The 5,616-nt window shown below is 46.0% G+C and overlaps 1 pseudogene; it reads right to left on the reverse strand.

The window, feature by feature from the left end:
* Nucleotides 1–955: 955 nt before the first annotated feature.
* On the reverse strand, nucleotides 956–1,304 carry LOC703341 (bolA-like protein 3 pseudogene; annotated as a pseudogene).
* Nucleotides 1,305–5,616: the final 4,312 nt, after the last annotated feature.

Raw genomic sequence — 5,616 nt, forward strand, 5'->3', positions numbered from 1 at the left:
CAGGTTCAAGTGATTCTTCTGCCTCAGCCTCCCGAGTAGCTGGGACTACAGGCACAAGCCACCATACCTGGCTAATTTTTTTTTATTTTTAGTAGAGATGGGGTTTCACCGTGTTAGCAAGGATGGTCTTGAACTCCCAACCTCAGGTGATCCACCTGCCTCGACCTCCCAAAGTGCTGGGATTATAGGCATGAGCCACTGCACCCTGTCTTTTTTTTTTTGAGATGGAGTCTCCCTCTGTCACCCAGGCTGGAGTGCAATGGCACGACCTCGGCTCACTGCAACCTCCATCTCCCGAGCTCAAGCGATTTTCCTGCCTTAGCCTTCTGAATAGCTGGGACTACAGGTGCGCACCACCATACCCAGCTAATTTTGTACTTTTAGTAGAAATGGGGTTTTGCCATGTTGGTCAAGCTGGTCTCGAATTCCTGACCTCAGGTGATCTGCCCACCTTGGCCTCCCAAAGTGCTGGGATTACAGGCATGAGCCACCATGCCTGGCCTCTCTGGCCACTTCTGATCTGTTCTTAGTTACTGTAATTTTGCCACTTCAGAAATGTAATATGAAATCATAAGGCATATAACCTTTGAGACTGGGTTTTCTCACTCAGCATAATGTACTTTTAATTAATTAATTAATTAATTTTTTGAGACAGAGTCTTGCTCCATTAACCAGGCTGGAGTGCAGTGGCACAATCTCAGCTCACTGCAACCTCTGCATCCCGGCTCAAGCAATTGTCCTGCCTCACCTCTCAAGTAGCGGGGACTACAGGTATGTGCTACAACACTCAGCTAATTTTTTGTATTTTTTTCAGTTGTTTGTTTCCTTTAATTAACATCTAAATAGGTTATACATCTTTTATAATTATAATATGGAAATGTATATGAGCAAAATATATAAATTTTTTGGTGAATGCTTAGGGAAGAATGAGGTCAGTCAAGTTCACCCAAGGTCTTAAGCAGCAGCATCTATGCAGCCAGGGCGTGGTCAGAGTTTGGGGACAGAGGTAAATATCCGCAATTCATGCATCCTTTTGATTTCTTCTTTTAGTGCCTGATTAACCATCTGGTGTTGCTGGGCAGTTCTCTTCTCCTTAATTCTTCTGATTCAATTTTAATTTCATCCATCGTCCCACAACTCCTGAAATGTCAGTGACTTTGACAGCTGTAGCTCACGGAAACTTTGAGAATTTGGGTCACTCTGAGCTCCCCCTCAGTCTGGGTGGCAAACATCCGGTGGTGAAGTGGAAGCCCGCGGATCCAGCGGAGCAGAGGCGCTGCTGCGGCCAGGCTCCGGGCCGCCATGCCTGGCCGACAGGACCTGCTGCCCGAGGTCACTGTATGCCCCTAATTTTTTGTATTTGTAGTAGAGACGGGGTTTCACCATGTTGGCCAGGCTGCTCTCAAACTCCCGGCCTCAGGTAATCCACCCACCTCAGCCTCCCAAAGTGCTGGGATTACAAGTGTGAGCCACCGTTCCCGGCCAGACCAGCAGCCCTTTGCCACATTGTAACCCTGTGAGTTTGTTTTCATTAAATCGTTTCTCTTTTCTATATTTATGAGTCATTTTCCTAAAGATTTGGGGCCTTATATCTTCAAAATGATAACCTCCTTCCTTCCTTCCTTCCCTCCATCCCTCCCTCCCTCCCTCCCTCCTTTCTTCCCTCCCTCCTTCCCTCCCTCCTTCCTTCCTTCCTTCCTTCCCTCCATCCCTCCCTCCCTCCCTCCTTTCCTCCCTCCCTCCCTCCCTCCTTTCCTCCCTCCCTCCCTCCCTCCTTTCCTCCCTCCCTCCCTCCCTCCCTCCTTCCTTCCTTCCTTCCTTCCTTCCTTCCTTCCTTCCTTTCTTTTTGAGACACAGTGTCACTCTGTTGCCCAGGCTGGAGTACAATGGCGGGACCTCAGCTCACTGCAACCTCTGCCTTCTGGGTTCAAGTGATTCTCCTGCCTCAGCTTCCCAAGTAGCTGAGATAACAGGCATCTGCCACCATGCCCAGCTAATTTTTTATATTTTTAATAGAGATGGGGTTTCACCATGCTGGCCAGGCTGGTCTCGAACTCCCAACCTCAGGCAATCCACTCGCCTCGGCCTACCAAAGTGCTGGGATTACAGGCATGAGCCAGCGCACCTGGCCTTTCTCTCTCTCTCTCTCTTTCTTTTTTTTTTTTTTTTTTCCGAAGTCTCGCTCTGTTACCCAGGCTGGAATGCAGTGGTGCCATCTTGACTCACTGCAACCTCTGCCTCCTGGGTTCTAGCAATACTCCTGCCTCAGCCTCCCAAGTAACTGGAACTATAGGCACCCGCCACCATGCCCAGCGAATTTTTGTATTTTTAGTAGAGACGGGGTTTCACCAGTTGGCCAGGATGGTCTTGGCCCGCCTCAGCCTCCCAAAGTGCTAGGATTACAGGCATGAGCCACTGCGCCCGGCCTTCTTTCTTTCTTTCTTCCTTTGTTTTCTTTCTCTCTTTCTCTCTTTCTTTCTTTCTTTTTCCTTCCTTCCTTCCTTCTTCTTTTCTTTTTCTTTCTTTCTTTCTGTCTCTCTCTCTCTTTCTTTCTTTCTTTCTTTCTTTCCTTTTGGGTCAGGATTATAAAGGTGTTCATCCTTTGATCTTTCTGGGGAGTTGAAGAATTATTTTCAAGTACAGGAAGGTTCGTTGTCATTCTGGTACTGGAAGACAAAGATGATGCTTGTGTCATAGTGTTTTCAAGCAATCGCTTGTGCATTTTATCCTAAGTATTTACAGGCAAGAAGTCTTTGACTGGTGCTGTCAGAGGAGAGAGAGGTTTTTGTGAGCCAAGGGTCAGAGTGGGTTCCAAGAGGGCACAGGATTTGAGGAGATGAGAGCTGGGCATGGTGGCATAGGCCTGTAGTTCCAGCTACTCAGAAGGCCAAAGCGGGAGGATCGCTTGAGTCCAGGTGTTCAAGGCCAACCTGGGCAACATAGTGAAAACCCATCTCTGTTAAAAAGAAAAGGATTTGAGGAAATTAAAACTGCAGTGGACTTTCTACACGAGGAAAAATTACGAATAGAGGCAATGAGGAAGTAAAAAAAAACCCACTGTATTTATGGGAAGGTGAAAACCTCCTGGGTAGGCCGGGCGCGGTGGCTCGCGCCTGTAATCCCAGCACTTTGGGAGGCCGAGATGGGCGGATCACGAGGTCAGGAGATCAAGACCATCCTGGCTAACACGGTGAAACCCCGTCTCTACTAAGAAATACAAAAAACTAGCCGGGCGAGGTGGCGGGCGCCTGTAGTCCCAGCTACTCAGGAGGCTGAGGCAGGAGAATGGTGTAAACCCAGGAGGCAGAGCTTGCAGTGAGCTGAGATCGCGCCACTGCACTCCAGCCTGGGTGACAGAGCGAGACTCCGTCTCAAAAAAAAAAAAAAAAAAAAGAAAGAAATGTGATCTATCCTGTAAAAAACTTTAAATCCCCAAACAAGTTATTGACACAGATTACTGTGGATTAGAGGGGACGTTCATGATCAGAACAGGATTTGACAAAAATTAATCTGGCAATACCTCAAAGGATGAATTGGAGACAAAGAGACAGCGACATTTGTTTGGAAACATATCCAGGTGAGAAGTGCCAGATTCACATCAAAGCTGCGTTAATGGAGAAAAAGGGGCTGCTCACGACATTTTATGTTGGAGTGAATGAAGTGCACAGTGGAGAACTGGGCACATGGACACAGCTTTGACCCACAGTGGAAGAGGTGAATTGCACTTGGGAGTTATCTTTATAAAGGAGATCAGGAAGGCAGTATTAAAGAGAGTTATTTTAACCTCCAAAAAAAAAAAAAGGAATAAAACAGTTTTCTAGAAAGACAGATGGTGATACAGAAAGGAAAAAAAAAATTGGCCAGGCACAGTGGCTCACACCTGCAATCCCAGCACTTTGGGAGGCCGAGGCAGGTGGATTACCTGAGGTCAAGACTTCGAGACCAGCCTAGCCAACATGGTGAAACCCCATCTCTACTAAAAATACAAAAAAGTAGCCAGGTGTGGTGGCATGTGCCTGTAATCCCAGCTACTCTGGAGGCTGAGGTATGAGAATTGCTTGATCCTGGGAGGCAGAGGTTGCAGTGAGCCAAGGTTGCACCACTGCACTCCAGCCTGGGCAACAAGACCAAAAGTCTGTCTCCAAAAAAAAAAAAAAGAAATAAAAAAAAGTAAGAAAGAAATCAAGGTGTGGTGTCGGAAGTAGGAAGATGTAGGGAGCTTTCTTTTCTTTTCTTTTCTTTTTGAGACTGAGTTTCGCTCTTGTTGCCCAGGCTGGAGTGCAATGGCGCGATCTTGGCTCACCACAACCTCCACCTCCTGGGTTCAAGCAATTCTCCTACCTCAGCCTCCCTAGTAGCTGGGATTATAGGCATGTGCCACCACACCCAGCTAATTTTTGTATTTTTAGTTGAGACGGGGTTTCTCCATGTTGGTCAGGCTGGTTTCAAACTCCCGACCTCAGGTGATCCGCCTGCCCCAGTATCCCAAAATGCTGGATTACAGGCATGAGCCACTACTGGCGGGAGCTTTCTTTTATGGTGAAATTGTTTAAGGAAGCATTTAGCATGACTAATCTGTTTTCCCCTTTGGAAATGGTTCACTTAAGTACAGCCTAATTAGGAGGGAATAGACAATGCACCCAAGGTCAAGATGGGACTTGCTTTGTTACCTTCTAAAGACTCATGAGAGTGGCAATATTTACGAATTGATACATTTAGAATGAGCCATGAACTGATGTGTGGGTGTGCATTTTTAATCAAAGCAGGAATGACATATCTAATCATGTCACTAACTCAAATTTCTTGTGTCTTAGTGCAAATCAAATTAATACCATGACTCTTATTTATCTTATTAAAAAAGCAATTCCCAACATGTATTACTTATTTATTTAGAAAGTAAATAACTTTATCAACCTGCTTTGGAGATATAAACTGCCCTGAGGAAGCAGTAGTCAGAATAAAAGCCAGCTACTGCAATTATCTCCTGCCGCCCTCTTGGATTCAAAAACTCACAGCTGGGCATGCACCTGTCATCCCAGCTACTTGGGAGCCTGAGGTGATTCAATTGCTTGAGCCCAGGAGTTTGAGACCAGCTTGGACAATGTAGTGAGACTCCTGTCTCAAAAAAAAAGAAGATTCATAAGCCTAGTTTCTCCCTATTTCCTCTCCTTCACCACATTCCACTGATGTGTTGGCCTTCCTCCTGTACTTCAAGTATAGTGAGTTTGTCTCCATCTCAGAATGACCTGGAAAGTTCTTCCTGAGATTTTCACATGGCTCTTTCTTTCTTTCTTTCTTTCTTTCTTTCTTTCTTTCTTTCTTTCTTTCTTTCTTTTTCTTTCTTTCTTTCTTTCTTTCTTTTCTTTCTTTCTCTGAGGCAGGGTCTCACTCTGTCACCCAGGCTGTCACTGCAGCCTCAACCTCCCAGGCTCAAGTGATCCTCCCACCTTAACCTCCCAATGTTCTGGGATTACAAGTGTAAGCCACCATGCCTGGCATCATTCAGTTTTTTCTCTTTTTTTCTTTTTTTTTCTTTTTTTTGGAGCAATAAAGCTTTTTAATCACCTGGGTGCAGGTGGGCTGAGTCCGAAAAGAGAGTCAGCAAAGGGTGGTGGG

This window comes from Macaca mulatta, chromosome 6 (assembly GCF_049350105.2).
Source record: "Macaca mulatta isolate MMU2019108-1 chromosome 6, T2T-MMU8v2.0, whole genome shotgun sequence".
In the NCBI taxonomy this organism is placed as follows: domain Eukaryota; kingdom Metazoa; phylum Chordata; class Mammalia; order Primates; family Cercopithecidae; genus Macaca; species Macaca mulatta.